This window comes from Nycticebus coucang, chromosome 20 (assembly GCF_027406575.1).
Source record: "Nycticebus coucang isolate mNycCou1 chromosome 20, mNycCou1.pri, whole genome shotgun sequence".
Lineage (NCBI taxonomy): Eukaryota > Metazoa > Chordata > Mammalia > Primates > Lorisidae > Nycticebus > Nycticebus coucang.
The window spans coordinates 10,780,199-10,796,122 of NC_069799.1; the positions used below are offsets into that span (position 1 = coordinate 10,780,199).

The following is a 15,924-nucleotide window of genomic DNA, read 5'->3' on the forward strand; positions in this document are numbered from 1 at the left end:
TGATTAACTGATTAACAGATTATTCAGTAATTTAGATGCCAAAATAAAAGAATAAAAGAAACAATAAAAGAAACCAATAAAAGAAACAATCTGATAATTGCTCACTGTGCAATTCTGCCCATTAGTAATACTAAGTCAAGAATTTGATACGATATTCTACTCAGATGAATCATGTTTCCATGTGTGTGATTGATCAATAACAACAACAAAAACAAAACAGATACACAATGTTAAGCTTTTTCCTTTTCCTTTTTTTTTTTTTTTAAAGAGCAGCTCAATGATTTTGGGGATTGGTCAATACATACAGAGAACATAAAGAAGAGTACAAAATGGCACTTAACACCAATGCCAGTACTTATTATGGTTATAACTAAGGATATTGATAATTTTTGTATTATTTGCTTTTCTTTAGAACGTAAATCAAAGCCATTAACTTGAAAGTGAGGTATATACACAATACATACACAACCTGATACAAAATACTTTTCATAAGTAACATTACATTTTAAAATATTAGAAACTGAATATCTGTGCTGACTTGTATTTTGACTTAATGGAACAAGGAAAGAACATTCAACTAGGGAGGGTTATACTGATAATAAAGCTCTTAAAGTTCAAAACATCTTCCTCTCCCTTTATACTTACCACAAACTACACAATTTCCTGAGAGAATTCATTACAGGAAAAATGTCAATCACAGCTTTAATAACTTACTTTGGAAGGAACTAATGGAAAAGCAAATTGGAAGGTGAGATTTCATCTTTGTTTTCAAATAAGAGGTCTTAATTTGTCTTCATATAGAAAAAGTTTAAATCAGTTTATTATAAATATATCTAAACCAATAATTTTTGCAACTTTCAGGCAAAGTCCAGCACTTCATTTATGCAAAATCTATGAGAAGAGGTCAGGTCAGGAGAGATCATCTAATCTTAAGTCATGACATCATCCATTCAAGTCCTTGGCACAATCCTTCACCAGTAAGTGCACAGCATGCCTGGATATGCCACTGGTGATCTTTGATAGAAGTTAGCTTCAAAAACTGGGAGATTTCTGCTACAGTCATGCATTCTTTAACATCTTATTAGCAAAAATCAGCAATCGAGCTTTCCTTAGGTCCTAACGTGTTAACATTTTATAGAGTTCTTCTCTAGTTACAGAAATCCTCTCTCTGTCTGTACTGTCCACAACAACTATTACAAACTCTGTGTTAGTATAGTAAGTGTTCCAGGAAGAACAAAGAGATTCTTGGCCACCAATATCACACATTAGGAAACGTGTATTATTAATCACTATCTCTTCCACATTACTTCCTATTGTAGGGGATGTATGTACAACTTCATTCATAGAAAATTGGTAAAGTATAGTAGTTTCCCCTGCATTATCCAACCCAACAATGATAACTTTGTGCTCCTGGTGATTGAACAGTCTCCATATCCTGGTGAAGAGAATTCCCATTCTTGGACAGTGGATCCCCCCTCCAGCCACCCGGGCTGCCTGGCCTCCCCTGGCTCAGGCTGAAGGGGAGGAGAGAGACGTGCTAGAGCCTCCGCCTCAGCTGCTACTCCTGTGCTGACCGCCGGCCCACTTCCAGGGAACCGGAGGGAGGCCGAAGCCCAGGCCGCCCTTGCACCCACTAGGAGGTCTAGTATTTTTTGTTTATTCTTTATCATTTTCCCCTCTGCTGTCAGTAATCCCCTCTCTTGGTAAATGGCTCCATAGATGTGGGCCTTGGCAAATGCATAACGGTTATCTGTATAGATGTTGACCTTCTTTTCTTCTCCCAGTATCAAGGCCTTAGTAAGGGCTATAAGTTCTGCTCCTTGGGCAGAAGTTCCGCTTGGAAGGGACTTAGCCCATAACGTTTCAGTCTCCGAAACCACTGCCGCCCCTGCATACCTTTGTCCGTCTTTCATGAAGCTGTTGCCATCCGTGAACCAGGTTTCCTCGGCATCTGGCAGCGGCTGATCGGTCAAATCTTGGCAGAGGCTGTGGACTTGCACCAGTATATCTTGGCAGTGATGCAGCGGTACCTCTGCATCCGGGTTGGGCAGAAGAGTGGCAGGATTCAAAGCTGTACTGGGCAAGAACTGAATCCTCATTGGACTCCGAAGAAGACCTTGGTAATGAGTCAGCTGTGCATTGCTCATCCACCGATCTGGGGGCTGCTTCAAAACTCCCTCAATGGTGTGAGGGGTTGTTATTAACAGTTCCTGCCCCAAGGTGAGTTTATCAGCATCTTTCACTAGGAGGGCAGTAGCTGCTATAATACGTAGACAAGAGGGCCACCCCGAGGCAACTGGATCGAGTCTTTTAGACAAGTAAGCTACTGGGCGGGTCCAGGGTCCCAGAATCTGGGTTAGTACCCCCTTTGCCACCCCTTTATGCTCATCCACATACAGATGGAAAAGTTTGGTGATATCAGGAGGACTTAGCACAGGGGAGGTTAGCAAGGCAGTCTTAAGATTTTTAATTGCCTGATCTCTTTCTTCTGTTCATTGAAAGGCCTGTCCTTCCTTGGTGGCCTCATAGAGGGGTTTAGCCATTTCTGCAAACCCCAGCACCCACAGTCTACAGAATCCAACCATCCCCAGAAATTCCCATACTTGCCTGGGAGTAGTGGGAACAGGAATTCCAAGCACAGTGCACTTTCTGGCTTCACTTAGCCATCTTTGAGCACATACCCTAAATAAGTCACAGTTTGCTGACAAATTTGGGCTTTCTTTGCTGATGTGTGGTATCCCATGTCTCCCAGGGTGGCAAGATCTCGTGTTCCTTGCAGGCAATCGTGCTCTGTGGCAGCTGCTATTAATATATCATCTACGTACTAGAGAAGGGTCAAGCTGGGGTGAGATTTACGGAACTCACCTAAGTCTGCATGTAGACTCATCCAAGATAGTGGGGAATTCTTGAAGCCTTGCAGTAGGCAGGTCCAGGTCAATTGTCCACTGATGCCTTCTTCTGTGCCACTCCACTTAAAAGCAAAAACAGCCTGGCTTTGTGGGTCTAGAGACAGACTGAAAGAGGCATCTTTTAGATCTAGTACTGTGTACCACTTTTGAGTCAGTGACAGAGCATTGAGAAGTATATACGGGTTAGGTACCGTGGGATGGATGTCCATTACCTGCTTATTTACGTCTCGTAAATTTTGTACTGGGCGATAGTCATTTGTAAGGGGTTTCTTAACAGGCAACAGGGGGGTATTCCAAGCAGACTGGCAGGGGATCAAAACACGCCTGAAGGAGGTGTCTAATGTGTGGGATTATGCTCCTCTTCACCTCTATGGCCATGGGGTACTGCTTCACTTCTATGGGTTCTGCTCCCGGCTTAAGTTCCACTAAGACAGGAGGCTGGTGAAGGGCTAATCCTATCCCTCCTGTCTCCACCCATGCCAACGGGTAAGAGTGGAGCCAATTGCTCATGTCAGCCGGGGCCCTGTGCGGTGTTTGGTGGAGGGCGTATTCATCTTCTAACTGAACAGTCAGAACTTGTATTAGCCGCCCTTGCCCATCTGTAACCTGGGAGCCATCCGGCTTGAAAGATATCTGAGCCCCGATTTTAGTTAGTAAGTCTCTGCCAAGTCTGGGATAACCATAAATGCATGGGATAGCTGGCCCATGCCCAGGTCTACAGTTCTTCAGGTAGTCCATGAGTATTGCTTCATCCCAGTCGCCCCTTGGACCCAAGATTTCTTTGTATCTAGTTTTCCTTGGTCTCTTAAAAGCACCAAATGCTAGGCGCTGGTGTCCACAAGGAAATCAATCGGTGTCCCCTCCACTTTGAGGGTTACCCTGGGTTCAGGGAGGGATGCTGAACCCTGACCCTCTAATCACTTAATTCTCCCATCTCTAAAATGTGGGCTTCACCACAGGGGTGGGCTTACCGGCTCTCCGTTCAGGACACTCTCTGGCCCAGTGTCCTATCTCCTTACAGTAGGCGCACTGGTCTTTCTGTAAGCGTCTGCATTCCCCCCTCCCAGGGTTTCTCCTCACCTTCAGCGGTCAGTCGTTTCAGTTGAGCCTGCCGCTCTTTCGGCTCGGCAGCTGTGGTGGCCAGCAGGATTTTAGCCAAATCATGAGTTTGTTTGGTCTGAGCGCGAGTCTGTTTTTCCTCTGGCATCTCTCCGTTATTATAAACCTTCTCGGCCACTGAAAGTAAATTCTGTAAAGTTTTCTCAGCCAACCTATCTACTTTCTGAAGTTTCTTTCGTATATTAGGGGCAGACTGGTTAACAAAAGCCATGATCACTGCAGTCTTCCTCAGGATTCATGGGAGTATAAGTACGGAATGCTTCCATGATCCTCTCTAAGAAGGCAGCAGGAGAGTCATTCTTTTCCTGCTGCACATTCCCTACCTTAGCCAAATTGGTCGGCTTATGGGCCACTTTCTGGAGACCCCTCATTAGAGTCTGGTGGTAGACTCGGAGACTTGTCTGACCATCCCCTGTATGAAAGTCCCAATCGGGCGGGTAAGGGGGAAAATAATGTTAATCTCAGCAGGGTTAGTAGTCACAGCCCCGTTTGCACCCACGACCGACTTCTGAGCCTCTGACAGAATTCTCTCCCTCTCTTCCATAGTGAAAAGCACCTGTAAAAGCTGCTGACAATCATCCCAGGTAGACTGGTGAGTAAAGAGAACAGACTCTAAGAGATTAACTAAAACAGTAGGCTTTTCAGAGAATGTAGGGTTTTGCATTTTCCAGTTATACAAATCACTTCTGGCAAAGGGCCAATAATAAAGATCTTGTGCTCCATGCACATGGGGGGTGGGGAGGCTTGCAGCCCTTAGAGGAAGGACGGTCGAGTCAGCATTCGCCTGTTGCTGGGCCTGCTGCTTCATTTATGGTGGACTCCCAGTGCCAGGTCTAGCTGCAGTCTCGGCTTCAGCAGCCGGCTCCCCTGCTGCCTCATCTCCAGGAGGTGGAGAGGCAACCTGTGGAGGGGCAAGAGGACGATACGGAGGACAAAAGAAATCCTGGTCCGTACTGTCCTGTAACACAGGGTAAAGCGGTGCAGAGGGTTTGGGTTTGGTGGGTTTCTCAGTAAGGTGCTTCTTGCGTACAGCAAGAACCACTGCGCTGTTGCAGAGATTATCTGCTGGAGGCAAAAGAGCCTTTAGCTAAGGAGGGGGATCTTCCACCAGATCCATCCAGGTGGTAATGTATGGAACTCAGTCGGGGTGACCTGTCCGTGAGCCGTATACAATGTCCTTAACCTGGAAAATAATGGGGAGGTGAAAGGTTCCCTCAGGAGGCCAGCTGACATTGAAAGTTGGCCACTCACTGCTGCAAAAAGTAATAAGTTTAGGTTTCTTCACCATAAGTCCTAAGTCCTGAGCTCTGGACTTGAAGTCTGAGAAATGATCAAGGAAAAGGGAAAGAGGGATTGTTTGCGTCTGTCCCATGTTACAATCAAAGTCAGAGTTGCCCCATCAAGGCCAACCACAACCACACAAAGACACCAATGAAACACACAGCACACAAAAGAACAAACCAGACAGATGATCCGTGGAAACAAAACCGAAAGTAATCTGACGGTCTCTGACCATACTGTGGGAGCGACCCGTGAAATTGCCCGGGCACAAGAACCACTTCTTCCACACCATGCCCTGGGGTATCCACTTCCCAGTCTGGTGGGATTACCTCTACTATGTACACTGAGTTTCGCACTTCAGAAGAGGCCGGGACGTCTCCACGGCTCTCCTGGCCGGCAGCCTCCAGCACGTCCACCTTGACTTTATGCCGACCACACCATTCATAGACCTTCAATCCCAAAAATGATCACAATAGACAAGACAGACACTTACCACGTATCGGCTCTTCGGGTCAGGGATCCTCAGGGGGTCTTGGGGGAATTCCCGGCCAACACACCAAAAATGTTGTGCCCAGATCCCGTAATCCCCCACAAAGACCACCAGGGAGCCGAGTCCAATGCAATAGCAAAAGGGCCGTTTTTTGCAAGTTTGAACTTGGGGTCCCAGGGACTTTGCTACAACAGATCCAAGCCAGGAGCCTTGAGCTCTGTAACAGGGGTGTTTTTATAAGATAGCACAGCAAAGTAGGTGTATACAAGTTAAACAAAGCAACTGCTTCTGGATTGGCTGCCACTGGTCCTGCCATATGGCCCATTGCAGAAGGCAGTTTCTGACTGGACACCGATGACTCAAGGTGGAAAACCAGCGATTCACAATGATTCATCAGTTTTGAACAAAATAGCTGACAGAAGCCAAAATGGCTGAACCCTTAAGATGGCATTGGTCTGGTTCTCTCACCTCCACTTCACATCCCAGCAACACAAGTGACCAGGGGCTCACCTGTGCTCCCTACGCTTATCTAGGACCCTAGCCAGGCCAAGCCATGCTGGAAGCGTGACGGGATATGGGGAGGTGTGTCTGAGTGGCTTTTGCCTACTCCTGAAAACTCTGCTCACAAAAGACCATTCAAAAGGCTTTCCAGTTCTAAGGAAGGAAATGTACACAGAATTGTTCTTTCCCCCAATCAAGCAGTTGTCACCCAAGGTGCTGCTATCTCTGACAGAGTCTTCCCAGGGTGATTGGTGGTGACACTTTGCTTCCTCATTTAAATGGAAGGTTCTAAGATCTGGTCAGGCAGGATCAACTAGGAATGTATGAGTCCCCCACAATCTTATAAACCATCTGGAACACATGTCACTCCTAATTTAGTCACAGGGTTAAGAATTTTGTGATTCACTAGAGTTGTCTGCAAAGGGAAAAAATAGGGAATCAGATCAAAAACATGACTGTCCCAAGTATGCCAATTGGAACCCAAAGCTGGGCAGCCCACCTGGCCCATGGGATTCCTCTTCCATCCTTATACTTATTTTAGGCAGCCTTTTCCCTTTTCCCCCAGGCTGTGCAGATAGAGGCAGCATAAAAAAACTGGATTCCTGGCTTGGCGCCCATACATAGCACAGTGATCAAGGCGCTGGCCACATGCACTGTGGCTGGCGGGTTTGAACCCAGCGCAGGCCTGCTAAACAACAATGACAACTCTAACAACAACAAAAATAGCTGGGCATTGTGGTGGGCACTTGTAGTCCCAGCTACTTGGGAGGGTGAGGCAAGAGAAATCACTTAAGCCCAAGTGTTTGTGGTTGCTGTGAGCTGTGATGCCACAGAACTCTATGGAGGACAACATAGTAAGACTGTCTCAAAAAAAAAAAAAAAAAAAAACAATTGGATTCCTGAGAAATCATTGGGCTAATTTGGGGTAGGAAGTAAGCCTCCCTACAACATTAACCTAACAGCCTGGAGAAAGCTAATTGCCAACAGGATGGACTGGAAATTAGAGCGAGAGATCTGTTAATTCTGAGTTCATGACACCTGCTGAAAGGCTCAGGTGCCACCACCACATTCTTTTTTTTTCTTTATCCCTCAATTTTTTCTTTTATTTACAAACAGATTTCTTAATTTTCAAACATACATGGGTCTCCTAGTTACATCTGTTATTAATTTCCAATATATAGTTTTTCTATATCCTTTGAATTTGTTGAGTCTTGCTTTATTGCAAAATGTTCACACACGTAAATGTCCCATGTGTGCTTAAAAAGAATGTCTGTCCCAAAGCCATTGGAGGAGTGATCTGTATATGCTTGTTAGATAAGCTTGTTAATCATGTTGTTCAAATTTTCTATATTCTACTTTTTCTCCTCTGTGTGGTTTATTATTTATTTTTTCTCGGGGGAGACAGTCTCACTTTGTCACCCTTGGTAGACTGCCATGGCACCACAGCTCATAGCAACCTCAAACTCTTCTGTTCAAGCAATTCCCTTGCCTCAGCCTCCTGAGTAGCTGGTACTATAGGCACCCGCTACAATGGCTACTTTTTTTTTTTTTTTTTAGAGACTGAGTCTCACCTTATCGCCCTCGGCAGAGTGCCGTGGCATCACACTGCTCACAGCAACCTCCAGCTCTTGGGCTTAGGCGATTCTCCTGCCCCAGCCTCCTGAGCAGCTGGGACTACAGGCGCCCAGCTATTTTTTTGTTGCAGTTTGGTCGGGGTCAGGTTCAAACCCACCACCCTCGGTATATGGGGCTGGCACCCCACTCACTGAGCCAGAGGCACCGCCCAACACTGTTTTGTATTTTAATTCTATAGTTTTCTTTAAAACCAGTGAGGAATTGTTATTATTATTTATATGCTCAAAGTTTGCAGAAACATTGGGTGACATTTTTCTGACATGATTTAAAAAACAGCAACATGGGCTCAGCACCTGTAGCTCAGTAGCTAGGACACCAGACACATACACGGAGCTGGCGGGTCCAAACCCAGCCTGGGCCTGCCAAACAACAACTGCAACAGAAAAATAGCTGGGCATTGTGGCTGGAGTCTGTAGTCCCAGTTACTCGGGAGGTTGAGGCAAGGGAATTGCCCAAGCCCAAGATTTCGAGGTTGCTGTGAGCTGTGACGCCACAGCACTCCACCGAGGGCTACACAGTGAGACTCTGTCTCAAAAAAATTAAATAAATAAAAAATAGCAATGTGACCAGGCTTGACGGCTTACATTTATAATCCAAGTACTTTGGGAGGCTGAGGTGGGAAGACTGCTTGAGTTGAGGAGTTCAAGAGCAACCGAGACAACATAAGGAGACACGATTTCTACAAAAAAAATAAACTGTATCCAGGTGTGGTGGAGCATGTCTGTGGTCTCAGCTACTCAAGAGGCTGACATGGGAGGGAAAAAGGACTCTCAAAAATTAAACATAATATTAGTGAGCTGTGGAACATCAGCCTAATTCAAAAGGTAACCAGAGTCCTAGAAAGGGGTGAGGGGAACAATATTTGAAGAAATAATAGCAAGTAATTTATACGTTTGATGAAAATCCTAAACTCACAGATTCAAAATGCTCAAGAAATGCAAGAAACATGAAAAAAAAAAAAAACATCAAACACATCCAAATTGTAAAAACTAGAGATAAAAAGTTAAAAGCAGACACGGGGAAAAAGACTTAATTATGTAAAAAGAAATAAAAGTAAAAAGGCAGCAAATGTCTCTTCAGAAACAATGGGTGGTGGAATAGGGTGTAGCATCATCTTTTTTTTGTTTTTTTATTTTTTTTTTTATTGTTAAATCATAGCTGTGTACATTAGTGCAATTGCCTGTACCCATTCTAAGATGCACCATAGATGTGGCCCCACCTATTACCTTCCCTCCATCAAAAACTCCCCCCTCCCTTGGCCCTTCCCCCACAGTCTTCTGCTATATTTGGGTTATAGCCTTCATGTGAAAGCTATAATTTAGCTTCATAGTAGGGCTAAGTACATTGGATACTTTTTCTTCCATTCCTGAGATACTTTGCTAAGAAGAATATGTTCCAGCTCCATCCATGTAAACATGAAAGAGGTAAAGTCTCTTTCTTTTTTTTTTTTTTTTGTAGAGACAGAGTCTCACTTTATGGCCCTTGGTAGAGTGCCGTGGCCTCACACAGCTCACAGCAACCTCCAACTCCTGGGCTTAAGCGATTCTCTTGCCTCAGTCTCCCGAGTAGCTGGGACTACAGGCGCCCGCCACAATGCCCGGCTATTTTTTGGTTGCAGTTTGGCAACCAAACCGGCCGGCGCCCTACCAACTGAGCCACAGGCGCCGCCCATCTCCGTTTTTCTTTAAGGCTGCATAGTATTCCATGGTATACATGTACCACAATTTGCTAGTCCATTCGTGGGTCGATGGGCACTTGGGCTTCTTCCATGACTTAGCAATTATAAATTGGGCTGTAATAAACATTCTGGTACAGATGTCTTTGTTATATTTTGACTTTTGGTCTTCTGGGTATAAACCCAGTAAAGGAATTATAGGATCGAATGGCAGGTCTATTTTTAGGTCTGTAAGTATGCTTCAAACATCCTTCCAGAAGGAACGTATTAGTGGGCATTCCCACCAGCAGTGTAGAAGTGTGCCCTTTTCTCCACATCCACGCCAACATTTCTGGTTTTGGGAATTTGTTATGTGGGCTACTCTTACTGGGGTTAGGTGATATCTCAAAGTAGTTTTGATTTGCATTTCTCTGATGATTAAGGATGATGAGCCTTTTTTCATGTGTTTGTAGATTTTGCATCTGTCTTCTTTAGAGAAGTTTCTCTTTAAGTCCCTTGCCCACCCTGAAATGGGGTCACGTGTTCTTTTCTTGCTAATAAATTTGAGTTCTCTGTGGATTCTGGTTATTAGACCTTTATCGGAGGTATAACTTGCAAATATTTTCTCCCATTCTGAGGGCTGTCTGCTTGCTTTACTCACTATGTTCTTGGCTGTGCAGAAGCTTTTTAGTTTGATCAGGTCCCAGTAATGTATTTTTGATGCTGCTTCAATTGCCTGGGGACCTCCTCATAAAATATTCACCCAGGCCAATTCCTTCAAGAGTTTTCCCTGCAGTTTCTTCAACTATTTTTATAGTTTCATGTCTTAAGTTTAAATCTTTTATCCAGTGAGAGTCTATCTTAGTTAATGGTGAAAGGTGTGGGTCCAGTTTCAATCTTCTACAGGTTGCCAGCCAGTTTACCCAGCACCATTTGTTAAATAGGGAATCTTTTCCCCACTGAATGTTTTTAATTGGTTTGTCAAAGATCAAATAACAGTAAGTAGCTGGATCCATCTCTTGGTTCTCTATTCTGTTACAGACATCTGCTTCTTTGCTTTTGTGCCAGTACCATGCTGTTTTGATCACTATGGATTTATAGAACAGTCTCAGGTCTGGTAGTGTGATTCCTCCTGCTGTGCTTTTATTGCAGAGTAATGTTTTGGCTATTCGAGTTTTTTTCTGATTCCATATAAAATGAAGTATTATTTTTTCAAGATCTTTAAAGTATGACAATGGAGCTTTAATAGGAATTGCATTAAAATTAAATATTGCTTTGGGCAGTATGGACATTTTAACAATGTTGATTCTTCCCAGCCATGAGCATGGTATGTATTTCCATCTGTTAACATCTTTGGCTATTTCTTTTCTTAGAGTTTCCTAGTTCTCTTTGTAGAGATCTTTCATGTCCTTTGTTAGGTATACTCCCAAATATTTCATCTTCTTTGGCACTACTGTGAAAGGAATAGAGTCCTTGACCGTTTGTTCAGCTTGGTTATTGTTGGTATATATAAAGGCTACAGATTTATGGGTGTTGATTTTGTAGCCTGAGACATTGCTGTATTCCTTGATCACTTCTAAAAGTTTTGTAGTAGAATCCCTAGTGTTTTCCAGATATACGATCATATCATCTGTGAAGAGTGAAAGTTTGATCTCTTCTGATCCTATTTCCACCACCGTATTCTATAAGCAGGGCCTCCTTTCTCTGCACTTCTGACATGTCCCTAAACAAACACATCTCCCTATTCGCTCAGATTAGACATGACTTCCACTTTTAAAGTAAACTTTAATTTGACACACCTGACCCAGTACCTCTTCCAACCTTGTCATTTTCTCTACCCATCCACACGTGCTATCCATTTCCTGCCCTCCCACTTTTCCTTGGTGAGCAGACACTGCTGAGTGTATTTTATTAGGGAATGTTTTAAATTTTTCTGGAACTTTTTCTTTAGAGAGGGAAAAGAAGGAAGAATAGATGTAGACATAATGGGGATTTGTACATTGTTTTGTGAATTCCTGTCCAATTTTTACTTTACAAATTATTTCTTGTACAACAGCAGATATTACTATAAATCCTGTTTTTAGGTTGAAACAACCTTGATTTTATCTCACAGGTTATAAGCTATGAAGCACATAGAATTGGTACTTTTTTTCCTCTTTCTGGAACGTCATCTTTAATTGTCCTGCAGATTAGTATGTATACCCTTTTCCTGTAGTACGTAAGCCTTGTATCTGAGGTATTAATAGCATGGAGAGCCACCTGACCTTTTTTTTTTTATTATTATTACAAATAGAAAACAATTGGTGAGATAGCTAGCATGAGTCCAGTAACAAACATTTGGGCAAGGGAAAGAATGTACTAGAGTGGAAAATCTAGGGTGTTATTTCCTCATGCATTTGGGGTGGTGTTGCCCACTTGTGAGATACATGGGGAATACTAAATGAGTACAGTAATGCCCCTCAAATGCCAGAGGGACTAGAAAACTTGTTACCACATGGCTGTTACTGAATTGGTCATAGCAAAGAGCTCTGCAAGTAGCCATGGGGGCCAGTTATCAGCTGAAATGAAGGGACAGCAGCTGGATAAAAAATTACTGTTGGAAAAGAATATGAAAATCTCTGTATCAATGTTAGCAAATAGTTTCAGGGATGAGTTTGAAACTTAAAAAATGCATTTGGAAAATTTATTTTCCTGCTATTTTGTGTACTTTGAAGGATCGAAGGTTACCCAGCCTAGAGTGTGAGTATGTGAAAGTCTGTTTAACAATTTGAAAAACAAGAAAATCATAATTACTCTAACTGAATAGGTGCCAAGGGGGGAAAAAGGGATTTTTGTGGGTGATACTTCCTGGAGACATGAGATTTCTAAAAAAATACATTTAACGCACAGTAGAGAAACCAAGTTTGCTTTCAGAATTTGTAAGGTCAAGTTGTATATTCTCAACTCTCCTGAAATTATCTGTTTTGATTCCTTTTTCCATTTCCTTCTGAAGACAGATATGCACACATTCATTTCTTTGTTTATAGTGTTCATACACAAAGTTTAATTTTAGCTTGATATAGTATATATTGCATTCAAATGTAAATCAAAACAAAATAATCTCGAGCAGCACCTGTGGCTCAAAGTAGTAGAGCACTGGCTCCAAACCCAGCCCCAGCCAAAAACAGCAACAACAACAAAAAAATAATAATAATAAAATAATCTCTCTGTGTTCAACTGGCCCAGAAAATAACCATATGCAAAGAAAAAAATCTCAGCTAAAATTTTATCAATAGTGATTTAGAATTTTAAGGTGTGACTTCAAATATATTCATTATTATAAACATATAATCATCCCCATAGTTACAAAAAAGAAAAAAGTTAACTATGAGTACAATATGCTTTAAATTGTTAAAAGTTTAGGTCCTGGGCGGTGCCTGTGGCTCAACAGATTAGGGCGCTGGCCCTATATGCTGGAGGTGGTGGGTTCAAACCCAGCCCCAGCCAAAAACTGCAAAAAAAAAAAAAAAAAAAAAGTTTAGATCCTAAGAAAAAAAGATTACCAGAGAAGTTATTCCACTGTGTTGCCAAAATCATACATTATTTTCATCTTTTAACTACAATCTTGAGCCAGTTTGACATCGGTGTCCAAATAACATGCATTCATTGCACATCAGTTTTAAAACATTAAAAACCATTTAGTTTTATTAGTTGAAACAAATTAATTAACCCATAACCTGCATAAAGCATTTTTAAGTCCAATATATATGATCCCTGGTCACAACCACTTAAGAAGCAAAGAGGGACGGAGGGAGGGAGGTGGGGCCTTGGTGTGTGTCACACTTTATAGGGGCAAGACATGATTGCAAGAGGGACTTTACCTGACAATTGCAATCAGTGTAACCTGGCTTATTGTACCCTCAATGAATCCCCAACAATAAAAAAAAAAAAAAAAGAAAAGAAAAAAAATAAAATGTAAAAAAAAAGCACTACAGTTATTATTATTATTTTTTATTTTAAAGATCAAGGCTACTTATTTAGTGCACATTGAGTTTAGTACATGCACAATCTTTCAGATGGGAGTTATCTTCATTTTAATATCTGTGAAATGTTTTTATTTCTATCATATTGTGTGTCATTACGAAAGTTTTGAGATACACAAAAATCAAGAATTCTAAACTCTTTGTGTGGACAGAAATAGTTTTTATTTCTATTACATAGTGTGTCATTACAAAAGTTTTGAGATACACAAAAATCAGGAATTCTAAACTCTGTGGATGGAAACAAATAAAGCCCTCCCAGAAAACCAATAAGCCAAGCAAGTTGAAAGTTCCATGAGTGAATCAGAAAGGATTTACTATTGATTGTGTTTGTTGGAAGTGAAATAACAGGCTATAACAGTCTGTCTCAAAACTTTCACAGTGACACATATATCAAATAGCATTCAAGCCAGCCTGCCTCCCTCCCTTCCATTATTATTATTTACAAAAGGCTTTTATTCAACTGGCAGAGCAAGCAGCATGGATGAATTCAAAATGGCCGTGCTCCAACATTCAAAATTTTTATCCTCTATCACATCAAGTAATATTCAAGGCATTTATTGTACTATAACTATATAGCTATATATATATATACATATATATATATATATTTTTTTTTTTTTGTAGAGACAGAGTCTCACTTTATTGCTCTTGGTAGAGTGCCGTGGCATCACACAGCTCACAGCAATCTCAACTCCTGGGCTTAGGCGAATCTCTTGCCTTGGCCTCCTGAGTAGCTGGGGCTACAGGCACCCACCACAACACTGGGCTGTTTTTTTTTTGTTGTTGTTGTTGTTGTTGCAGTTTGGCCGGTGCTGGGTTTGAACCCACCACCCTTGTATATGGGGTTGGTGCCTTGCTGACTGAGCCACAGGCACCGCCCAAGATATGGCAATATTTCAACTAACTGAATAGTTTTTTCCTACTGGAGCAATTGGTAAAATAATTTATTTTGAAAATTGAGAATGTTTCTCTTTTACTTTAATACAGAAGAAAAATGCTGATTGCATACTGTATGCTTACATGCATCACTATTTTATGATTCATAAACAAAAAGTATTTCTCTGTGGATTTTTAAAATGTAGTTTACATTTGCCATTACATTTTTTTTTTTTTTTGTAGAGACAGAGTTTCACTTTATGGCCCTCGGTTCATAACAACCTCCAACTCCTGGGCTTAAGCGATTCTCTTGCCTCAGCCTCCCGAGTAGCTGGGACTACAGGCGCCTGCCACAACGCCCGGCTATTTTTTTTGTTGCAGTTTGGCCGGGGCCGGGTTTGAACCCGCCACCCTCGGCATATGGAGCCAGCTCCCTACCAACTGAGCCACAGGCGCCGCCCTGTCATTACATTTTCATGGTAAAATTGATAATAATCATATTCAGCTAATATTGAATGGCCTCTTAAGACTGATGAGAAACAACAAATCACATACTTTTATATACACTTATATTTTCTTATACACATTAAGGATAAAGATATGCCATCAAGTAATTTGATAATTAAATCAATATGTGCTTTTGAAAATTTTCATACTGTGAATAAAAAGAACCATGGTTCCAAGCTTTAATGCTTTTTCTTTTTTTTTTTTGTGACATAGTCTTACTCAGTCGCCCTGGGGTTGAGTGCCATGGTGTGATAGCTCACAGCAACCTCAAAACTCTTGGGCTCAAGTCATTCTCTTGCCTCAGCCTCTCAAGTAGCTGGCACTACAGGCACCTGCCACAATGCCTAGCTATTTCTTAGAGACATGGTCTTGCTCTTGCTCAGGTGGTCTCGAACTACTCAACTCAAGGGATGCACCTGCTTCAGCCTTCCAGAATGCTGGGATTACAGGTGTGAGCCACCCCACCCAGCTGTCATCAATGCTCTTGATCTTTTAAAAAGTATGATCAGATAGACAATCTAATTGCTTTCATTTTGCATTATTCTCTATAATATAGACCTGGGTTAATGTAAAATCTGAAAGTGTGCTTTAGTTTTTACTGGTGTGAATTCCATGATACCTTTAATTTTTGATTAAATACTTCTGCATATTAATTGAACCTACAAAGCTTCTTTTCTTATGAATTCGCTGGTGATTTCTAAGTTGTATAATTCAAATAAAACATTTTTCATATGTATTCCATCAATAGGGTTTTGTACTACAAATCATTATGAATTGGCTTATTGCCTGTAGCTCAGCTGCTAGGGCGCCAGCCACATACACCGGAGCTGGCAGGTTCAAATCTGGCCCAGGATTTTTGATTAAAACCAAAACATAGATGGGCACAGTGGCAGGTGCCTGTAGTCCCAGCTACTTGGGTGGGTGAGGTAA

At 42.0% G+C, this 15,924-nt stretch overlaps 1 pseudogene across 1 annotated transcript; it reads right to left on the bottom strand.

The window, feature by feature from the left end:
• Window positions 1-234: 234 nt before the first annotated feature.
• On the bottom strand, window positions 235-3,581 carry LOC128572288 (ADP-ribosylation factor-like protein 5A; annotated as a pseudogene). Its single transcript, XR_008376157.1, has one exon. The product of XR_008376157.1 is annotated as an ADP-ribosylation factor-like protein 5A (transcript).
• Window positions 3,582-15,924: the final 12,343 nt, after the last annotated feature.